Source organism: Homarus americanus, unplaced genomic scaffold, assembly GCF_018991925.1.
Source record: "Homarus americanus isolate GMGI-L3 unplaced genomic scaffold, GMGI_Hamer_2.0 scaffold59514, whole genome shotgun sequence".
Taxonomy (NCBI): Eukaryota; Metazoa; Arthropoda; class Malacostraca; order Decapoda; family Nephropidae; genus Homarus; species Homarus americanus.
In genome coordinates, this window is record NW_024722406.1 from 368,393 (window position 1) to 392,758 (window position 24,366).

Here is a 24,366-nt window from a genome sequence, read left to right on the forward strand (position 1 = left end):
ACTTAACACTGAAAAATATAATATAAAATTGTAAAAATTGTAAAAAAGTGCATAAATATGCATCTAAACCCCTGAAATAATGAATATCATTAATATTTGTAATAAAAAAACAATAAATTAGAAGAAAAAAAAATTAAATAATGTGAATATAGTAAAGAAGAATATCAGCAAGAAGCGTTCTGGTGATAGAATTCCTGGTGATGATCGTAAAAGAAAGGATATAACACTTGAAGAGAAGCTCGATTTTATCAACCTCAAAATCACCCTTCTCCCCCATCAAGTAAAGTGTTACATTACTGTATGATTTCATTATTAGATATGAATGTAACATTTATTTAGACTGTGCTATCCTTTGTGTTAGGCTAACTACTAAATTTTTTCGATTTCGAGTAATCTGCACCTAACCCTATTTTCTCAATAAGCCCTGTTATTTCTATTACGCGATTTTCTATAACACGATATTTTACAAGAACACAATTATCGCGTTATAGCAGAACTACCTGTACTGTACATTATGCTTCCAATATCTTCCCAGGCGGTAGTACCTTCCTGTTTGATAGCTGCCTACTACAAGGATGGTACTCTGATCAATTGATGATCCATTAGAAATAATAAGCATTAACAGCGAGTTATATTTTAATTCATGAAACAGTAACCAGTACCACTATAAAAAGTTCTGGTACCAGCCGGAACCTCAACTTCATAAGAATTGAGTTCCCGGTGCATCCCTATTCACCCATACTATCCAGTATTACATTGAAATAGAATATCAAACATCTCATCTGTTGCATAGGAAGTAATGAGCTGATTGTGCCCAAGTAATCAGGGTGTCTCATCACCTCACCTAACATTTACTTATTGAAACAACTGTCCACAACTCCCCCATCACCACACCCAGTCCCCCAACCTACTGTAGGGATGGGGGAAGGTGTGGTGGTAGAAGCAGTTAATGACAGCATATGATGTTTGGTGGCATTTATTGAGTCTACATACAGTATGTATACTGTAATGTGAACGTTGTAATTTGTATGTTTAATGTATACACTGTACTGGTAAATTAAGCTGTGATCAGTATACATTAATTGTTGTTTTTTAATGACGCATTACCCAGGTATTGCTGTAATGTGTTGAAATCATTTACTTTGCAGGTGTGGTTCAGTGCTCTGGCTGTCAACTTATTTGCCATTGAAGATTGCCGGAGTAGGATGTTGTTAACCCAGGTGTGTTGACTGTTGCTTCAGTTGCTGACATTGACCTAAGATGAGAGATGATGGCTGTTATAACTTTCTCTAACTGGACACAGATACCATAGGAGGTGAGTTGAAGTTCATTATACTAACCAGAAAACCTTTGATGTAGTCGTGTAGCATTACCAGGAAACACTTCTCATTGTTCACTGAGACACTTGTCATCATAACCATAACATGAGATTAGTTCATTAAATATTTTTACACTACAAAAACAGGACTGTCATGGACAGCATTCATGGTTGTGGGGAAGGTCTGTGATAGGGTGAATCAAGAGGCACTGAAACAATGAAGATGTATGGAGGAAAGCCTGACCTAATACTGTACCTTGTGTATCGGCACTTGGGGCCATACTATGAATTTTGTTTAAATTTCATACAAAGGTAAAACTTAACTGGGTTCACAATTTAAAAATTAGTGTTAACTAGTGACCTTTGAGTTAATTAAAGATATTTGAATACAGTAATGAATGCCCCCCCAAGTTTGCGGGTTTTTACTTCGCGGTTCTCGGTTATTCGTGGATGACACCCTGGATGTACCCAAGAATATCTGTGGGTAGTTTTAAAGTTGCCTGCATTTTTGCGGCTAGTATTCTACCAGATTCTGGGGTCACTATTTCTAAGGGGATAACTTAACTCTATTCTTAATTTTAATGTCGCTGCCACCAGACCCCCTCTGGACAGTATGTAGCTCGTTAGGTAGCGGGCAGAGTAAGCTAGGCATTGGTTGGGTTTTTCATTGACCAAATTGATAGTGGGAAGAAGGGTGAAATATCAGACATGTCTTAACTAATTTATTCTTTATAAAACATATTACATCCCGTCAAAATACAAGAAGAGTTGGCCTTCCTCAGAAGAACAACTATGATTTTAGTTACACTGCCCAACAATATTCATCTTCAGTAATGACGTATCATTAACGTACTCATTCTTCATAACAACCACTGACCTCCTTACCTCGGTCACTCCTTCTTACCATAACACCAAACGCAACAGACTGCTCCACCTGTTAGAATATAGCACCCTAGGTTACAATATAGCACCACATTACAGCACCACGGTTACACTCCACACCTACAAGTATGGAACTCCTCGATACTTCTAGGTACACATATCAGGCACCTCGTTTGCACACTGCTCTTGGTGAGTAGAGGGGGTATTCCATAAGTGATTATACCAGTACTGTTTCTACGCCTGGTATTCTAGGTTGATCTAAGTGGCGACCGCGAATCTGCTCAAACATACTCGTAGGCGGTGATATGCAGGGAATCCATATTTTCACAGTGGGGGAGCATAACCGCATATAGTTACCTCACATGGTATGGCCTTCACGGAGTAATGGCCGACGCTCAGAGCGCTTGGTACCTGTTTCGGCGAGAAGACGAGTGATACTCGGAAATAATGCGTGATAGACCGTTATCACCCACCCTAACACATTACTACTTCACTTTATAACATCAGGCAAGGTTTTAAGATGTACAAACTGCGAGATAAGTCTTTTTAGGGCAGGATGGAGCCCGATGTAGGACACTGATCTGTGTCCGTAGGAAGACGAGTGATACTGAGGATAATGCCCCCCGCCTCTCACCGACTAGACCTACAGTTTCCAATCTTTAATTTTCACTTTGATTTCTTATGGCTCTCACATGAACACTTTCCCTTTTATTGTGACCTTATGCCTTATAAATACATATCTTAATCCTAAATTGCATACTAAAGTACGGCTCAGGTTTGACAGTTCTAGGGGAAATTAATTGGGCGATATTATTAACTCAAACCTGTAGTCCGGGTACAAGGGACGCTAACTCTGAAACAAAAGCTGCTCTTCAAATGTTCATAGCGTGGGTATATCCACTTCACCTAAAACTGTAATTAGGGATCCTCCCCTCACACATTGCACGCATTGAACACAGTCATAAGATTCTCTGATCGCTGTATAGTTCGTGGGTATACGTCACACTAGATAACGAGGTGTATTAAGTTCACACCGATGCATACAAGATATTTCCTTTGAAGTATAGTTTCCGGATCTCTTCCAAGGATAAGGAATTGTCAACCTGTACAGTATATTTTGTTGTAACATATTTATTGGCATTATTTTTATTTATTCTTCACATTTACTGGTACTGTATATATTATTTTAAGAAAACTATGGCTACAGGAGGATTTTTTTTTCCCTGGAAGCTCCCTGCTGAAATGGGGGGGTGCGTCTTATATGCCGTAAAATACAATATTATACAGTGTGTTATAGTGACCCTGTTGTAAGCTTGTTTGCTTACTTTTTCTTTTATCCTCTTCACCACTGATCGCCTTGTTAGCCACTTGAGCGATCGGTCACGTCTCTGTTACGCACTGTTGGTAAATACTGGGCTTGTACTGGCTCCTGAGTGTATCTGAACCTGCTCCAGTGCTTGTCAAGTCTGGTCTTGAAACAGCTCACACTCGGCTTCTTCAACCTTGAGCTGTGACCCCTTGTGGGGCGAGCGTCTGCCAGCTCCAGGTAAGGACACTCGACTGAGTAGTGCCCTTTGAGATGTTTATACACCTCAATTAGGTCCACCTTTGCCTGTCTGTAGCATAAGGTAGGCAATTTCATGCAGTCTAATCTCCCAGAGTAGCTGAGGTGCCGAATGCATGCACCAGTCTGGTGGCCCTCCTTTGGACATTTTCAATCAACTTACAGTTGTAGCATATCTCGGGGACCAGACGGGGTGACAGTACTCAAAATGGGGGAGCACCTCACTAATGAAGATCATTACGAGGGACGGACCGTCTAGATATCTGAACGACCTTCCTATAAGACCTACTGGTTTTCTTGCCTGATTCTCCTTCTCACAATGGCCCGAGAACTTAAGTTCATTGTCGACATACACACCCAGGTCCTTGTCATGTTTGGTCTCAATTAATGCAGTCTCTTCGTCTGTTGCGACATGTGATATGCCTCCTTACTGTTGGTGTGACCCAGGTGCATCCTTTGCACTTGTGACATTGAATTTTAGCAGCCATTTCCTCGACCATTCTTGAAGCTCATAGAGATCTTCCTGCAGCTCTTTGCAGTTTGTTTGGTTCTTAATATCCCTAAATAACTTGGCATTATCCACAAACATTTGTATGGAGGAGTGTATAGCTTCAGGCATGTCATTAATGAAACAGACAACAACAACTGGCCCAATACACTGCCCTGTGGTACCCTGCTAGTCACAAGTACACATGACGATTTTGTACCATTTATCACCACACACTGCTTGTGGTCATGTAGAAACTCTCTGATCCACGCTAGGACATTTCCCCAAATCTCGTACCCTTCCAGTTTGATTCTCAGTCTTTCATGGGGGTACGCTGTCAAAAGCCTTGGCAAAATCTAGGTATAGATTATCGATATTTCTGCCTTGTTCTAAAATTTGAGTCCAAACATCCAGTACCTTGAGTAATTGTGTTAAGCAGGATCTTCCTGGCATAAAACCGTGTTGGCAATCCTTTACAAGGTTGTTTCGTAGCAGATGTTCCATCATGGTATCTCTTATAATGCTCTCTAGTACTTTACATACTATGCTGGTCAGGCTCACTGGTCTATAATTATTGGTGGAGTAATGATCACATAAGCCATCTTCCAGTTGCCGGGGACCTTTTGTTCCTCCAGGCAAGCTTGTTACACAGTTCTCTTAACACACTGGGGTGTACCATATCTGGGCCGGGACTCTTATGAATCTTTACCTTTGACAGTTTATTTCTTACAACTTCATCCGAGAACACAACATGGGCCAACTCTGTATCAAACCGTCTTTCCTCAAACTCGGGAAGATCGTTCGCATCCTCTCTTGTGAACACCGAAATTTTTTTTCAATGCCTCTGCCTTATCCTGCTTATCCTGATCAGAATTTGCATAACGACCGTCTTCAAGCCTCCGGTCCGATATGCCGACTCGTGTTTTTAATTTCTACTCTGCATAGTAGTAAAAAGCCTTTGGGTTTGACATGACCTTACTAGCAATCTGGCTATGTAACTTTTTCAGCTCTTCTACACTTTGACTTTGCTTGGTTCCTGGATCTGTCATACATCTTCCTGTCCTGCTCATCATTTGTTCTAACCCACATCTCAAAATCCTGAGTTGTTCTTAACTTTTCCACCTGCCTCTTGGTTCATGTGTAGCGGTCTCCTTGTATTCCTAGAGACACTGGGTTTGGTCTTTGGTATATATTTATTGATCAACTGGTTTAACTTGACTGGCTGTGATATTCAATGTAGCATCTGCATTTTTATTCCTTAGTGCGTCGGGCCAGTGTATACTCCTCCCTCGTTCCATTGTAATTTCCTTTGTACTATATGAACCTGGACCTTGTTTTGTCATGAACGAAGTAACAGTTAAATCTGAAGGACAACGTTATGTAGTGACTGGTGGCCAACTGGGGCTAGGTGTTACAGATTGGCCACCATACCCTCCTCATTAGTTATGATGAGTTCCAGTGGTTTGGGTGTTTGCTCCCCTCTGTAGTGAGTCAGATTAATAACATGTGGGAATAGAAAATTGTCTCGGTTTTTACGAAAAGAGTGGTTGGATTATTTAGGTCGTTTGGCATGGATTCATTTCTCCAGTCGATGTCGCCATAATTAAAGTCATCCATGACAAGGAGGTGGCTAGGGTTCTGCACCGTTACATTGTCAATTAAGGCTCTTTAGTTTCACTGGTTTAATATGCTACAGTTTGGGGATCTGTAGATACATCCAATAATGAGTAAGTCTCCCATTCAGTTTAATTTTACACCACTTTGATTATTTGAAAAAATCCTTTTCCTGCACCCTCACCTGGCTTACTCTAAGGTCTTGCCTAGCATAGTTAACCACACCCCTCTTGCAAGTTTCTTGGGAAAGATTCGTGAGTGAGTCAATTCATATCCATCTATATTGAACTCACATTCCTCCTGTTCGATTCTCCTGTCTTTGTACAACAGTTCTACAATACCTACTATATCGGGTTGCTGTACCCTCAGTAGTGTTACAGAAATGCGTCAGAATTAGTGTAGTACTGTACATGACTTTCAAGCCTGAAATTGTCCTCTGTACTGTCCCTGCTCTTGGTATTGACTCCGGCCCTCCTCCATTCTCTGCGGCTGCCTCAGTTACTGTATCCCTCGTGGTTTGCGTGGTGTTGTCAGAGATGACATTGTTTACATGGTGCCCGCCTCCTCCTGGGTGGGAGGTGGAGTGGATGACAGGTGGCCCGCTGTCCCCAGGCTCTGTGCTGGCGCTTTTGCTCCCACTACCGTTCCCTTGTATATAACCAAGTACGTCTGTCCAGGCTCCTCATCGACTCCTCCATCCTCTGTTTCAAGGACTCCAGGAGTTTTTGGTGCTGTTCCTTCTGCATTACTGTGCGATCTGGGTTTATGAATATACTGTACCCCAAAATATATCGCTCCTTGCTAAGTTTTTTGCCTGCTGAATAACTTCCCATTTCATATCCTCGCTCACAAGTGTGATCCTGAAGGAGTGGGGCTTGTCCTCCTGTCTTTATCCTAGCTTCCTCACATCCTGATTTGGAATTGATTATTTCAGAGCCCATCATAAATATTTTGAAATTTCAACTTGTGTTTTTTTACTAGTTTCAGCTTCCTCCGACTGGCTCTTAGGGACTCCAAACACTATTATGTTGTTCCTACGCATTGCGCATTCCTGTTTCTCCGCTTCTCCCACATCAGTAGGTCTACTAGTCGTCAACTCATCAATACACTTCTGCAGTCTCTAGCCGCTGGAGGACCTGTCCAGATCCTGCATTACTCTCCGTCACCTTTTGTGACCCTGCTACAACCTGAATGTAGCTCTTCTTAACTATTTCCTCCGCTGTGTTGCTTACTTCCTCAGTCTTTGTGCTCCAACTTGGCACCAACACGGATTTAGCTTCCTCTATTTTTGTCTCTCAGTATCTCCTCCTCCTATGATCTTCAGACATCTCGTTTACTTTGATTTTGCAGTTAGTAAAGTTTAAATTCTATTCAGTTCTGACAATAATATATTCATTAACAGTTAGACAGAGACGTGACCGATCCCCCAAGCGGCTAACGAACCGATCAGTGGTGAAGAGGATAAAAGTAAAAAGGGCAATGCCAGGAACAGCCTCCATACTTTATCGCATTCAGTACCGTCCTAAACGCTGTAGGGCCCAGACCTGCATAATGTTCATCAGACTTCTCTCTGCAGTTATTGCATATCAACCAACTTATTGGTGATGCTGGGGTTTTAGCCCCTATGCCTATTCATGTCTCGTCGCAAACTTTCCTCATCCTGTTATACTGCCACATTCTGGGGTCACTAAGCCTAAGGGGATAACTTAACTATAATCTTAATTTTAAAGGTTGCTGCCACCAGACCCCCTCTGGACAGTATGTAGCTCGTTAGGTAGCGTGCAGAGTGGACTAGGCATTGGGATAGGTTTTTCATTGACCAGATCGATAAGGGGAAAGAAGGGTGAAACTATAACATGTCTTAATTAATTTATTCCTTATAAAACATACTGTAACAAAAAAATACAAGTGAGTTGGCCTTCCTCAGAAGAACAACGATGATTTTGGTTACCCTTCTTACAATATCACTCAACACGTCAGTCTGCTCCACCTGTATGGAATATAGCACCTTAGGTCATCATTCATAGTAACACCAGCTCACCTCCCTGTAGCACCAGCTCACCACACCTGTTATACTCCACACCTGCAAAAATGGGACTCCTTGTAATTTCTAGGTACACATATCAGCCACCTCGTTCACACACCGTCCTCGGTGGGTATAGACGAGGGCTACACCAAGAGACATACCAGTACTGTTTCTACGCCTGGTATTATGTCGCTCCAAGTGACGACCGCGGAGTTTCTCAAGCGTTTCTTTATTTATTCCTACTCATTTTGGGTGGTCTGCTGGGAATCCACAGGTTCACAGTGGAATAGCATAGCTGGTAGTCACCTCACATGGTGGGACGCTCACAGAGATAATGGCCGACATCCAGCAAGGTGCTTCGACCGCGTGGGACCTTAGGTGATGAGAGAATGCAGGAGACTGAGAAATAATGCCTAATGGACGGTTATCACACACCCTAACACATTACTATTTCACTTATATATCAGGCAAAGCTTTAACTGTAATAACTGCTATATGTCTCTTTTTTTTTTTTAAGGGCTGAATACAGCCCGATGAAGTTCACTGACCTTAAGTGATGAGAGAACGCAGGAGACTGAGGGCAGTGCCCTGCCGCTCCTCACCACGTAGGCCTACAGTTTCCAATCTTTAATTTTTACTTTTATTTCTTACTGTTCTCACATGAACACTTTCCTGTATATTATAACCTTATGTCTTATAACACATATTTTAATCCTAAATTACACACTAAGGTAAGGTTCTGGTTTACTAATTCGTGGGTAACTTCATTGGGTTATAATATCAACGAGGCACACTCGAGGTGGGCACAAAGGACGCTACCTTGAAACAAAAGTCGAATGTTCATGGCGTGGGTATATCCACTTCACTTAAAATTGTAATTAGGGCTCCTCCTCTCACACATTACACTATTTGAACACAGACATAAGATTCTCTGATCACTGTACATGTCGTGGGTATACGTCACCCGAGGGGACGAGGTGTATTAAGTTCACACCGGTGCATACAAGATATTTCCTTTCAAGTATAGTTTCTGGGTCACTCCCAACACCTCACATAGTTCTGATACATTTAACCTTTTTCCAGATCATTGTTCACATGTATTTTCATCTGATATTTGCGGAAGTTATGTTCACTAAACATTCACAGACGTAAATAGTATGACCTTCAAACCACGATCCACACTTAGTCCTACAGTACACTAGTCCGGCTCAACTGGACTTTCCCAATCATCTTATAGATACCTTGAGTTCTCCTTTATGCTATGAATACATACAATTAATATTATATTCCCGTAGTTGGGTACAATTGATCAAATAATTCCGTAACATTCATTAGGTGAGTTAGTCTTTATCAGTGATTCCCATTTTCTGAGATTCTACCAGCGTGGTGGATTTGAATGTTATGTAGCATAATATTAATTAAAGGGAGTTTTTAGGACTGACAATGATGTGCGCAGTACACTGTTATGTACTTTACACCTGTGGGACACCGGTGCTTGACAACTGCCACTGTTGAGGAGGGAGGGGGAGGGGTGTGCAGACTGTAAAAATCCTCTTGGGCTTAAGCCCAGTTTACAATGTGATGTAATTGCTTGATAATAATGATGATAATCTTTATTACTACTATGAGTGGCAGACTATTATTATTTTAAGAAAATCACTTGGCTGCTTGTTGGTCTTCATCTCGCTGGCACTCGTTCGTCCAATGTTGCCGTACAAGATACTGTCACTTTGAACACTGCATCTCGCTATGAATGGTGGATTATATGCACAGTCACAGTCCTTTAGTACATATAGAAGAAAAATATTCAAACTATCTTTGTGGCGGCAACAATGCCTTCGGGACAGTTCGGCCGGTTCACTTTTATTCTCTTTTCCAGTTCTCATCAACGAAATTATCTCTGTGCTATCACTATGTACACTGTATCTCCTTATGAATGGTGATCATAATCAGTTACAGTCTGTTGGAAAACACACACACAAAAGACAAACTTTCTTTGTGGCACTAAATACCATGTCTTGGCTACTCTCAGGCACTGGTGCCTGATTGCTTGTCCCAATTTTGATTTGTTTCACTTAATTTATTTTCAATCCATCAGAGTCACTGTTGCCATTATGGACTGTCTTCAGTAAAGGCACAATACTGCACTCCCTGATCGACCTTTGGACGGTCAATCACAGCCATGAACACAACTCTTTTATATTTTTCTGGATAAACCTTGTCATATGGCAATGATTTTATGGTTGTATACCTCCCGGCCTATTCCTCTGGTCAGTACGTTGAGTGTTATCAAATATACAATTGGGAGTGACATTAAAAATCCTGCATCGATTTACACATTGACATCACTAAGATGATCTCGATGCTCAACAACAAAGGCCCGACCCATACATTTTTAAAAGTTAGTTTGCAACACTTGGGATAAAAAATAGTTGTTTGGATTTCATACAAAAGTGCTACTTTACATGCTGATTAAGGATCTGGGTTCACAATATAAAAAAATGAGTAATTAGTGTTAATTAATGACCTTTGAAATAATTATATAGTATTTAAAATTTCAATTACACTGTTCCCGTAAGTTTTAAATCACCTTTACATACATTTTCTTAAAAATGTAGACTATCAAGGTGTCTTCTGGACTGGAAAACCTGGAAAAGCTAGGGAATTTTACAAATAAACCTGGAATTTTATGTGGATTCAGTTCAACTTTAAAATATTGTGTTTTTGACCTCAATCTTACCATAAATTAATGATGTACTTTATAATAGGTAAATAATTAAACTTTTGGGAACAAATTTCAGTAATAGACCACTCCAATAACTGACTTGTTTGTGTACCTACAGTATCATATTTCATGTTAGTGATCAAATAACTAAATATTACAGGTTATTCATAATAATTCTGTAATGAGTATTGTTAGTTGAATTGTTCTTATAACTAAGTGACTTTATTTAAGTGGATTATTCCACATATTAATCATGAATCATCCTGTAGGTTGATCAGGAGTGTGATTTTTTGGTTTTTGCCAGTTTTCCAGCTTTTTTGGAATGTCTGATTCGACCCACGTGAATCTCACAAATCCGAGGAGAAAAATATGGAGGGGGGGTGTTAAGGTCTTTGCCGATGTTCATCACTAGGCTTAGGATGGGTCGTGAAAGGATCTTCAATTTCTTGATTAATATAATTTATATTTTCTTTAAATATTTCCCAACAGTATATACATATTATTGAAAACCTCTAATTTTGTTATTCTGTCATAATAAATACTGAATTATTGTACCTGGAATTTTTCAAATTTACACCTGGAAAATCCAGGGAATTTTGTTTTGTCTGGCCAGTAGACACCCTGTAATATGGTAAATAAATTAACTTTTTATGGTATAGTATTAACATTTGAAGAGACAAAATTATGACTAGGTTATTTTACCATTGTTTCTTAACATTACTGAAGAAAGAATCCCCATTTGTAGGTGACATGATGTACCATCTTCCTGAGGCAGTGGACCAGAAGGTATGACACTGTAGACACTGGGAAGAATACTTTACTACCATCACCAAGTGGCATCATCAACATAACCAGCCAACTGAAGTTAACCTGAGATGGACACAAACTTCACCTGCTGCTGTATGGTAAGTCCATTGTGATTAATAGCTAAACTCTTAATTGAACATATCTGTACTCAAGGCCATAACCAGGGTGTAAGACAGTACAGTAGGCCCTGTTCAGAGCTAAGAAGGTGGATGGATATTGACAAAGTTTTGCATAGAGATGGGTAGATATGGCGTAGGTATATGGAGCGGAGGGTGGAAACCAGTTAGGTCAAGAGATGCACAAGTCTAAATGTGGAAAGGAAGAGAGCCAGGGGTAGGTCAAGATTATCAACTTTCCCTGCCTGTGAGCTGTATGCTGTTATGGTCAGAGTTGATTGAGAGGGAAGGCTAGTTGTACAGTTTATGCTATGTTTAATAAAGTTCATGGATAGGGAAGACTACTGGAGATATAATTGAAGAGCACAGGGGCCCCCCAAATTCATGGGGGTTAGGTTCTCAAAATGGCCGTGAATCGCCAATTCCGCGAAAAACATTTGCATGCCCATTATTCCTGAGCGTGTGTTTAGTGACAACAGTGCTCACTTTTACTTTTTACTTTTATCCTCTTCGCCACTGATCGGCTTGTTAGCCGCTTGGGCGATCGGTCACGACTCTTTTCCTTTATATTCTTCACCAAAAGGTCGGCTCGCTAGCCGCCCGGGCGATCGGTCACGTCTCTGTCACGCACTGTTGGCAAATACTGGGCATGCACCGGCTCCTGAATGTACCTGAACCCGCTCCAGTGTTGGTCAAGTCTTCTCTTGAAAGAGCTCACACTCGGTGCCGTCACAACACTCTCTGGTAGATTGTTCCAAGAGTTTACAACCCTCACTCCGAAAAAGTTTGCCCTCACGGTTTTCCGGACTTGCGGCTTCTTCAATCTTGAGCTGTGACCCCTTGTGGGGCGAGCGTCCGCCAGCTCCAAGTAAGGACACTCAACTGAGTAGTGCCCCCTGAGATGCTTATAAACCTCAACTAGGTCCCCCCTTGCCCGTCTGTAGTATAAGCTAGGCAAGTTCAGGCGCTCCAATCTCGCAGGGTAGCTGAGATGCCGAAGTGCAGGCACCAGCTTGGTGGCCCTCCTTTGAACATTTTCAACCAACTGACAGTCCCTAGCATATCTCGGGGACCAGATGGGGTGACAGTACTCCAGATGGGGAAGCACTTCACTCCTGAAGATCGTCACGAGGGACGGACCGTCTAGATATCTGAACGACCTTCTTATAAGACCCAATAATTTATTTGCCTGATTTACCTTCTTCTCACAATGGCCCGAGAACTTCAGCTCATTGTCAACATACACACCTAGGTCCTTCTCACACACAGTCTCAACTAGTACATTTTCTTCATCCCGTTGGGACATATGGTACGCCTCCTTACCGTTGGTACGCCCCAGGTGCATCCTCTTACACTTCGTGACATTGAATCTCAGCAGCCATTCCTTCGACCATTCCTGGAGCCCACAGAGGTCCTTCTGCAGCTCTTCACAGTCCGCTTGGTTCTTAATTTCCCGAAATAACTTGGCGTCATCGGCAAACATTTGTATGGAGGAGTGTACAACGTCAGGCATATCATTTATGAAACAAACAAACAACAGCGGGCCCAATACACTACCCTGCGGTACCCCACTTGTTACAGGTACAGATGACGATTTCGTGCCATTAATCACCACACATTGCTTGCGGTCATGTAGAAAGTCTTCTATCCACGCTAGGACATTTCCCCGAATTCCGTACCCTTCCAGTTTGATTTTCAGCCTTTCGTGGGGTACACTGTCGAAAGCCTTGGTGATAGTGATTTTGGTATAGTACTCATAATACAAAAGTGACTGTTATGCATCACAAGACCTTATTGCAGACTGTTCCGGTACAGTTACGTGACATGCACTGACGGCAATAATGACGATGAAAGTGAAGATGAAAATGATGACAGTGAGACTAATGATAACATAAACAGTGACACTAATGTATCACAACAAGAACATCAGACTGTGTGTGGGGAGGTAGAAGTGGACAGTGATGAGACAGACCTTGATAGTGATGAAAGTGAGCCTGACCCAACGAATGCTAGTGAAAGTGAGCCCATAACTCAGTGTTATAATGAAACTGTACCCGATTGATTATGATGAGGCCATTGAAGCTATACGCACTCCTCAGGATTTACGTAACTTCAAGTTACTACGATCTTCATGGATAATAAAACGAAGGAACTAAACAAAGTAAGATTGTAATACTATTATCATAATATTGTTTTTACCAAAGATTATGCAAACTTTCTCCGCCTTTATAATCGTATGTTAATTACGTGGGGGGGGGGGAGATGGGTGTAGTGGTTTCTTATTATTACTCACTATTATACTTAACAATATTATTAATCTTTGACTAATAATAGGGAAGGAAAGATAAATACTTGTAGACGAATGAGTTTATTATTATTATTTCATTTTTTGGGGTGGGTCTATGGGGGGGGGTGTCAGACGAGTGCTGTTTTTGGTGACCATTAACTTGTTTTACAGTATTAGTCCACAATAATAAGAACATTTGGCAGAAAGATGCGATTATTCTGGGTGTGAAGATTAAACAACTGTACATCACGGGTAGTTGTTCTCATTCAACTTGCGATAAAATAATAACTATTCACAGTACAGTATTAACTTCCAGTTTTCACAGTTCGCTGTGAGAGGGATTGAGCTGCACGATAAAAAAATAACCCTCTAGCTTAAAAAACACAAATTTTATGGTTGTTTGAACTTCAAAAAACATTAAACTTGTTTTTCTCTGGTTTTTGAATTTGGCGCTTCACCCCTTTTAATGCGTAGCGCCTCCTATGGTGTAGGTGTGTCATGTTTTCTTGCATGTGTATGTTGAGGCAAGCTCGGGATATGTTTTTGTGCTACTTTAAAAACAAACAAATACAACCAACACCTACGTATTTTTTATTAGAATTAAAAAAAAATTTGGTATTTAAAGTAAATACAAACTGTAATTATATTTAAACACTGAGGTCCCAAACAGACTTACTGAGAAGGATAGATAGTGCTTCAGATGTTAGGTACATTTTATTCACTCTACCATTTATATTAGCATCTACAATGACCACAAAGAACAAGAGAAATGGGAATTTGTAACAAATTACAACCAGGATGTACATAACAAGATGTTACAATGACACAAACTAGACTTTATAAGGTGGAAAATAACTAAAACCATTTGCTCCCCATATAGGTATACTGCCAGACTGGGGGTCACTAATGCTAAGACGGAATACTTAACTCTAATCTTAATTTCTAAGGGTCGCTGCCACCTGACCCACTCTGGACAGCATGTAGCTCGTTAGGTAGCGTGCAGGGTGGACTAGGCATTGGGTTAGGTTTTCCATTGACCAGATCGATAAGGGGAAAGAAGGGTGAAACCATAACATGTCTTAATTAATTTATTCCTTATAAAGCATATTGGTAAAAAACATACAAATGAATTGGTCTATCTCAGAAGAACAACGAAAATGTTGGTTACCCAGATGGGCACCAGACGTCTTACATTAATGGCGTGTCATCCACATACTTATTGCGTAACAATCTGTGACCACCTTACCTCGGTCATTCCTTCTTACACTACCCCTTAAAACATCAGACTGCTCCACCTGTATGGAATATAGCACCATCGGTTGTCATACATAATAGCACCCTCTCAACACACCCGTTACCCTCCACACCTGCAGGTATGGGACTCCTTGTAATTTCTAGGTATACCTAACAGGCACCTTGTTCGCACACCGCCCACGGTGGGTAGAGACGAGGGCTACACCAAGAGACATACCAGTACTATTTCTACGCCTGGTATTATAGGTCGCTCCAAGTGACAACCGCGGAGTTTCTCAAGCGTTTCCTTATTTGTTCTACTCATTTGGGGTGGTGTGCTGGGGATCCACAGGCTCACAGTGGAAGTGCCTGACCACTGTGGTGTGGCCTTCACAGTGTGGTCATGGCTGAGCCCGATAGGCGGTCAGAACGCGTCGTCCTGTATTGGGAGAAGTTGAGGCATCACTGAGAATACTGCCGGAGGGGCTTTCGTCACACATTAGTACACTATGACTTCACTTTGACATCAGGCAAGGTTTTAAGTTGTAAAAACTGCTAGATAGGTCCTTTTTAGGGCTGAATATAGCATGATAAAGGACACTGCCCTGTATTGGGAGAAGTCGAGGCATCACTGAGGGTGAAGTCCTGACTCCCCCCTCCTCTCTGTTTAGGCCTACAGTTTCCAATCTTCAATTTTCACTTTGGATTCTTATGGTTCCCACATCTCCATTTTCCTATCTATTGTGACCTCATGCTTTAGAAATACATATCTTAATCCTAAGGTAAGGGTCTGGTTTGCTAGTTCCTGGGTAAATTCATTGGGTTATAATACACACCCGAGGCGGCCTAGGCGCCAACCCAAACAAAGCCTAGCATCGTATTTTCATGGCGTGGGTATACAAGATATTCTTTTTGAAGCATAGTTTCTAGATCACTTCCAACACTTCACATAGTTCTGATACCTTTATCCTTTTTCCAGATCATTGTTCTCATGTATTTTCATATGATATCTGTGGAAGTTATGTTCGCTACACGTTCACAGACGTAAAAAGTATGACCTTCAAACCATGATCCACACTTAGTCCTATAGTACGCTAGCCCGGCTCAACTGGACTTTCCCCATCATCTTATGGATACCCTGAATTCTCCTTGATGCTATGAATACATACAATTAACATTATATAACTGTACCTGGGTACAATACAACACATGGTCTAGTAACATTGAGTAGGTGAATTATCCTTTAACAGTGTTTCCCGTTTTCTGAGATTCTACAAGCGCGGTGGATTTGAATGTTATATAGTGTAATATGAATTAAATGGGGTTTTTAGGAATGACAATGATGTGCGCAGTACATAGGAGATGGCAGGTGGGCAGCAAAACTAAGTAAAAAATTACATTAGGGTGATGTCTTTAACTTTGCGGTGCCAATAATTTCATTGATAAATCCGATTTAAAATTCTTTATAATCGGTCGATTATTGACCTAACTTAATGGTATATGCTATGTCTAATAAAGTTAATGATAGGGAAGACTGCTGGAGATATGATTGAAGAGTACAAGGGGGCCCCAAATTCGTGGGGGTCGGGTTCTCAAAATGGGGGTGGAGAGGGGGGATATATTTTTACTTGCGTACAAAGAAATGTATACTGTATTCCCTTTGTGTTTGCCCTTAGGACAATTATTTCTTTTACCTGTATTGTATATACCGTATATACTCGTCTATAATTCTACCTCGTTTATAGGTCGACCCTGATTTTTTGACCAAGAAATCATTAATTTATGATATGCCTCATTTATAGGTCGACCCAAGTTTTTGAGGGTAATGGAACAGCAAAACCTTCACTAAAAACACTCTAATGTCCTATAAACTGAGGGTCGTCGTGCCGGAAACACCAAGCGCCGAAGGCAAATTGTTTACCATTATTACGACACTTTACACTGAAACACGGGTAGTTTCAGCAAAAATATTGTATATTTCCTTTCAAGTATTTATTCAAGTCAATTAGGAGGGAATATTATTGTAATACAACAGTTTTTTTAACTGAAAACCATTCGAAAAGCGATTATGGTAACTTCTTCTGAACAACGAAAGAAAGCAAAAGTCGATTGTTTTCGTCATGATTTTATCCCACTTTCCACTGTAATACATACGTCATTTCAGCAAAAATATTACATTTCCGTGAATGTATTATATCAAGCACAGTATGAATAGAATATCATTGTAATATAACAGTATTTTAACCAAAAACTATTAAAAAACGAGTAAAATCTCTTGAACATCGGAAGGTTAGGTAAAGTCTTTTGTTTTCGTCATGTATTTTATCCTATTTTACATTGAAATACATCACGTTTCAGCAAAACTACTATTTATTTCCGAGAATATATTCATTCAGGTGCAGTTTAGGTATAATATACTTGTGATGTAACAGTTTTTTTAACTGAAAACGATTCGAAACACACGTACCCTCTAGCCCTATTCAAGGAGAGGACTGGGAGAAGCTGTTTGGTGCTGAAGACGATGACAAGGAAAATGATTTGGGTGGATTTTAATGAAAACATTCAGAAATATGGTATCGTAGTATTTATTCAAGTCAATTAGAATAGAATATTATTGTAATACAAGTTTTTTTAACTGAAAACCATTCGAAAAGCGATTACGGTAACATCTTTTGAATAACGAAAGAAAGCAAAAGTCGATTGTTTTCGTCGTGATTTTATCCCACTTTTCACTGTAATACATATGTCATTTCAGCAAAAATATTATATTTCCATGAATGTATTATATCAAGCACAGTATTAATAGAATATCATTGTAATATACAGCTGCTCCCCGACTTACGACGGGGTTAGGGACCGACATCCAGGTCGTAAGTCGGAAATGCTTAAATAACACTTAGTAATAGAAAATGAGGGTCTCTCTTTCTTCTGAGTAGTCCCTAACTTAACCAACCAAAGTATGTGTTGCCACTTCCTCTGCCATATCGTAGATTTTTGTGTCGTCGGAACCATTTTGCAAACTGATCGGATGTTATTTGGCAAATCATTGACAGATATAAAAAGTAAAACTGTTTCATGGACTGATCCTTGTGGAACTCCACTTGTTACTTTCACCCACAGATTTAGTTCTATTTACTGTTGCACATTGTATTCTAACAGTTAAGAATCCTTCGATCTGTCTTAATGCATTATCGTTAATTCTAATTTTGTTTAATTTGTATAATAACCTATGATGTGGTACACTATTAAAAGTCTTCTTAAATCACCTTTATATACACTTTCTTCAAAATTTACAATATCTTCACTTTTATCAGTTGTCCAGTCTAAGGTTTCTAGTAAGTTTATCCCAGGGTCTGGAAAACCTGGAAAGGGCTGGGAATTTTACAAATGAACTTGGAATTTTATGTGAATTCAGTTAACTTCAAAATATTGTTATTTTGACATCAATCTTACCATAAATTAATGATGTACTTTATAATAGGTAAATAATTAAACTTTTGGGAACAAATTTCAGTAATACCGTATATGTTGGCCTATAAGACGGAATTTGAACCTTAAAAATATCAGCCCACAATTAGGGGTCATCTTAAACGCCAGGTGTAAAGTCCGAACCTCTACATACTGTGGTTTAGTGTGTCACCAGTGGTGATGGAAAACATCGTAAAACACTCGCTTTAAATCCATGGTCCTACCACTACAGTAATTATTTTCTACTGAAACTTACGTTTGGGAAGCTGGATTAAAAAATAAGATTACCGGTATATTAAAATAAAAAAATGTATTATAAACCTGTCTAACATACCGTAAATACCATAAAATAACAGCCTAATAATTGCAGGTATCATCACGCACAGCCCGCCATTTGCAACTGCCGCCGAATTAAACAAACGGCCAATCCTACCGATCATCTCGCGAAGCAAGTTTATAAATTAAAGAAAATACCTGCAGTGTATTTTATGCCTACATTTATAATATATTACAATATATTATAAATAAACAAATACACAAATAAATCCGTAAATCCATTTCAAGAAAATAATAAAATTTTACTCGACACCGACATTAGTTCTAGTAAAATAACCAACGCCTAAGTGACGTCACTAGTGTTTACACTACACCATCTGGTAACGTTTGATGCATTTTATGGTAGGTAGTTGACAAAATTTTGCCAATAAGCTCCCAGTGGTGTCAGGTTTGGGTTAGTCTTTTTCAGTGAGTATAGCTCAAAACCTACGTTTTAAATGGAAGTTTTGGGGGTCGTCTTATACACCTCGTGGCCTTGTACGTCGACGTATACGGTAGACCACTCCAATAACTGACTTGTTTGTGTACCTACAGTATCATATTTCATGTTAGTGATCAAATAACTAAATATTACAAGTTATTCATAATAATTCTGTAATGAGTATTGTTGGTTGAATTGTTCTTATAACTAAGTGACTTAATATAAGTGGATTATTCCACATATTAATCATGAATCATCCTGTAGGTTGATCAGGAGTGTGATTTTTTGGTTTTTGCCAGTTTTCCAGCTTTTTTAGAATGTCTAATTCGACCCACGTGAATCTCACAAATCCGAGGAGAAAAATATGGGGGGGGGGGGTGTTAATGTCTTTGCCGATTTTCATCACTAGGCTTAGGATGGGTCGTGAAAGGATCTTCAATTTCTTGATTAATATGATTTATATTTTCTTTAAATATTTCCCAACAGTATATACATATTATTGAAAACCTTTAATTTTGTTATTCTGTCATAATAAATACTGAATTATTGTACCTGGAATTTTTCAAATTTACACCTGGAAAATCCAAGGAATTTTGTTTTGTCTGGTCAGTAGACACCCTGTAATATGGTAAATAAATTAACTTTTTATGGTATATTAACATTTAAAGAGACAAAATTATGACTAGGTTATTTTACCATTGTTTCTTAACATTACTGAAGAAAGAATCCCCATTTGCAGGTGACATGATGTACCATCTTCCTGAGGCAGTGGACCAGAAGGTATGACACTGTAGACACTGGGAAGAATACTTTACTATCATCACCAAGTGGCATCATCAACATAACCAGCCAACTGAAGTTAACCTGAGATGGACACAAACTTCACCTGCTGCTGTATGGGAAGTCCATTGTGACTAATAGCTAAACTCTTAATTGAACATATCTGTACTCAAGGCCATAACCAGGGTGTAAGACAGTACAGTAGGCCCTGTTCAGAGCTAAGAAGGTGGATGGATATTGACAAAGTTTTGCATAGAGATGGGTAGATATGGTGTAGGTATATGGAGCGGAGGGTGGAAACCAGTTAGGTCAAGAGATGCACAAGTCTAAATGTGGAAAGGAAGAGAGCCAGGGGTAGGTCAAGATTATCAACTTTTCTTGCCTGTGAGCTGTATGCTGTTATGGTCAGAGTTGATTGAGAGGGAAGGCTAGTTGTACAGTTTATGCTATGTCTAATATAGTTAATGATAGGGAAGACTGTTGGAGATATGATTGAAGAGTGCAAGGGGCCCCCTAAATTCACGGGGGTTGGGTTCTCAAAATGGGGGTGGAGGGGGGGATACATTTTTACTTGCGTACAAAGAGATGTATACTGTATTCCCTTTACGTATTTGCCCTTAGGACAATTATTTCATTTACCTGTATTGTATATTCGTATGTGTATGTAGACACACACACACAAATAAACAATAATAATGGTAAAATACTCTCACAATAAAAAATTTAAAAAAATGATTACAAATGTGAGTAACCTAAAGTCTGTGCTTTATGAATAAAGTATTAGAGCCCTGACTTGAGGGTAGATTGTCACTTTTTTAATACATTTGCTTCTTAATATTTGTGAGATGATTTTCTAATTTTTATTTATTTGTTTGTGTGTTGTGTGTCTACACATATTTACAATGCAGGTAAAGGAAATTACTGTCTAGAACAAATGGTTCCCTGTCCCAGCTGCAAAAATGACAGCAACTTTAAAACCACCCACAGACATTCTTGGGTACAGCCAGGGTGCCGTCTGGAATATAAGAGGACTGCGAACTTGGGGGCTCCCTGTATTGTAGTGAAGGAGGGAAGACTGGTGATAGGAATTAAAACTACTTATGTAATGTATAAGTGGGAGAAACTTGACTGTACTGAAGCAGAAGAGTGAGGAAGGACCTTAGGTTAGACTGAAGTTTTATATGAGTGAGGGAAGGATTTGCACTACTTAATCTGTACTGAATTTATTTCCTTTGTTTCTTCCACATCTTAGGGTCAAGCTTTACTTTGCCTGAACCCAACCATGAAGAGAGTCATCTATTAACGCCATCTGACCCCACCATAAAAAACTTCATCTATAAACTGGAATCAAACTTGTGAAGTCGAGCATAAACAAATGAAAAGGAAATTGGAGAAAAATGTAGAAGTTTTTTCTGTACTTACACTTAATGGTTTATTATGAGAATCCTGTATTGGTGTAAAGTTTGTATTGTCTCTTTTCATCAGTCATCTATACAATAGTCACTTACCAATGTAATTTGAAGAATCATCAACTGCATTTGCCCCCTTTCCCCCACCCCTTTAGAACGGGGGTCAGAAGTCTGTTCTGGGAAATGCCTTACTCTCGGAACATTATATCTCCGTTCTAGAGGATTCGGACATTTCTGTATCTGGGATAAGGAGCTTCCTGGAGGAGGTAACTGACCCCAGGAGCAGCATTTGCTGTGTCTCGGAAGTCAGCGTTAGGCTGCGCAGGTTCCGTTTTTTTTAAGGGTTTGGAATTCCTCATCCAGGAAGTGCCAAACCTAGGACAAGGAGAGCCGGTCCTGAACTTGGTTAGCCTTTTTTTTTATCCTTTTGAGCTGGGGTCAGGAGGCTTCTTCCAAGAGGTAAATAGCTTTTGGACCAGCATGTCCAGGAGTCAGGATCCTCTCGGGGGAGAACCCTGGCCCTCGGACCTGGCATCAGCCAGGTTCAGGGACTCCACATTTTTTTTTCTTATCGTTGCCCTCCTTTATCAACTGGAATGGACATTGTCAAGTCCAGCATAAACAAATGGAAATGAAATTGTAGAAGAAAAGTGCAAGATTTTAATGGTTTATTATGAGAATACTGGACTGTATTGGTGTCATGTCTGTATGTATTGTCTCTTTTCATCAGTCATCTATACAATAGTCACTTACCAATGTAATTTGAAGAAGCATCAACTGCATTTGCCCCCTTTCCCCCACCCCTTTAGAACGGGGGTCAGAAGTCTGTTCTGGGAAATGCCTTACTCTCGGAACAAACATTACATTCTGTTCTAGAGGATTCGACACTTCTGTATCTGGGATAAGGAGCTCTGGAGGAGGTAATTGACCCTAGGAGCAGAACATTGGTTGTGTCTCGAAGTCAGTGTTAGGGCTGGCGAGGTTCCTTTTTTATGGCTTGGAATTCTCATCCAGGAAGTGCCAAACCTAGGACAAGGAGAGCCGGTCCTGAACTTGGTTAGCCTTTTTTTTATCCTTTTGAGCTGGGGTCAGGAGGCTTCTTCCAAGAGGTAAATGGCTTTTGGACCAGCATGCTTGTTTGTCCAGTGGTTCCAGGAGTCAGGATCCTCTTGGGGGAGAACCCTGGCCCTCGGACCTGGCATCAGCTAGGTTCAGGGACTCCCCATTTTTTTTCTTATCGTTGCCCTCCTCCTTTATCAACTGGAATGGACATTGTCAAGTCCAGCATAAACAAATGGAAATGAAATTGTAGAAGAAAAGTGCAAGATTTTAATGGTTTATTATGAGAATACTGTACTGTATTGGTGTAATGTCTGTATGTATTGTCTCTTTTCATGAGTCATCTATACAATAGTCACTTACCAATGTAATTTGAAGAATCATCTACTGCATTTGCCCCCCTTTCCCCTACCCCTTTAGAACGGGGGTCAGAAGTCTGTTCTGGGAAGTGCCTTACTCTCGGAACATTATATCTCCGTTCTAGAGGATTCGGACAATTCTGTATCTGGGATAAGGAGCTTCCTGGAGGAGGTAACTGACCCTAGGAGCAGCATTTGCTGTCTCTCGGAAGTCAGCGTTAGGCTGCGCAGGTTCCCTTTTTTTTAAGGGTTTGGAATTCCTCATCCAGGAAGTGCCAAACCTAGGACAAGGAGAGCCGGTTCTGAACTTGGTTAGCCTTTTTTTTATCCTTTTGAGCTGGGGTCAGGAGGCTTCTTCCAAGAGGTAAATGGCTTTTGGACCAGCATGCTTGTTTGTCCAGTGGTTCCAGGAGTCAGGATCCTCTTGGGGGAGAACCCTGGCCCTCGGACCTGGCATCAGCTAGGTTCAGGGACTCCCCATTTTTTTTTCTTATCGTTGCCCTCCTCCTTTATCAACTGGAATGTACATTGTGAAGTCCAGCATAAATGGAAATGAAATTGTAGAAGAAAAGTGCAAGATTTTATGGTTTATTATGAGAATACTGTACTGTATTGGTGTAATGTCTGTATGTATTCTCTTTTTTCATGAGTCATCTATACAATAGTCACTTACCAATGTAATTTGAAGAATCATCAACTGCATTTGCCCCCCTTTCCCCTACCCCTTTAGAACGGGGGTCAGAAGTCTGTTCTGGGAAGTGCCTTACTCTCGGAACATTATATCTCCGTTCTAGAGGATTCGGACAATTCTGTATCTGGGATAAGGAGCTTCCTGGAGGAGGTAACTGACCCTAGGAGCAGCATTTGCTGTATCTCGGAAGTCAGCGTTAGGCTGCGCAGGTTCCCTTTTTTTTAAGGGTTTGGAATTCCTCATCCAGGAAGTGCCAAACCTAGGACAAGGAGAGCCGGTCCTGAACTTGGTTAGCCTTTTTTTTATCCTTTTGAGCTGGGGTCAGGAGGCTTCTTCCAAGAGGTAAATGGCTTTTGGACCAGCATGTCCAGGAGTCAGGATCCTCTTGGGGGAGAACCCTGGCCCTCGGACCTGGCATCAGCAGGTTCAGGGACTCCCCATTTTTTTTTCTTATCGTTGCCCTCCTCCTTTATCAACTGGAATGGACATTGTCAAGTCCAGCATAAACAAATGGAAATGAAATTGTAGAAGAAAAGTGCAAGATTTTAATGGTTTATTATGAGAATACTGTACTGTATTGGTGTAATGTCTGTGTGTATTGTCTCTTTTCATGAGTCATCTATACAATAGTCACTTACCAATGTAATTTGAAGAAGCATCAACTGCATTTGCCCCCTTTCCCCTACCCCTTTAGAACGGGGGTCAGAAGTCTGTTCTGGGAAATGCCTTACTCTCGGAACATTATATCTCCGTTCTAGAGGATTCGGACATTTCTGTATCTGGG

The 24,366-nt window shown here is 40.3% G+C and overlaps 1 long non-coding RNA gene across 1 annotated transcript; it reads left to right on the plus strand.

Annotated features, from left to right (window-relative positions):
* The first annotated feature begins 1,111 nt into the window (after positions 1-1,111).
* Positions 1,112-21,673, plus strand: LOC121862752. The gene is made up of 4 exons (XR_006088279.1): positions 1,112-1,315; positions 11,362-11,521; positions 20,024-20,178; positions 21,317-21,673. It is a non-coding gene; the product is annotated as an uncharacterized LOC121862752 (long non-coding RNA).
* Positions 21,674-24,366: the final 2,693 nt, after the last annotated feature.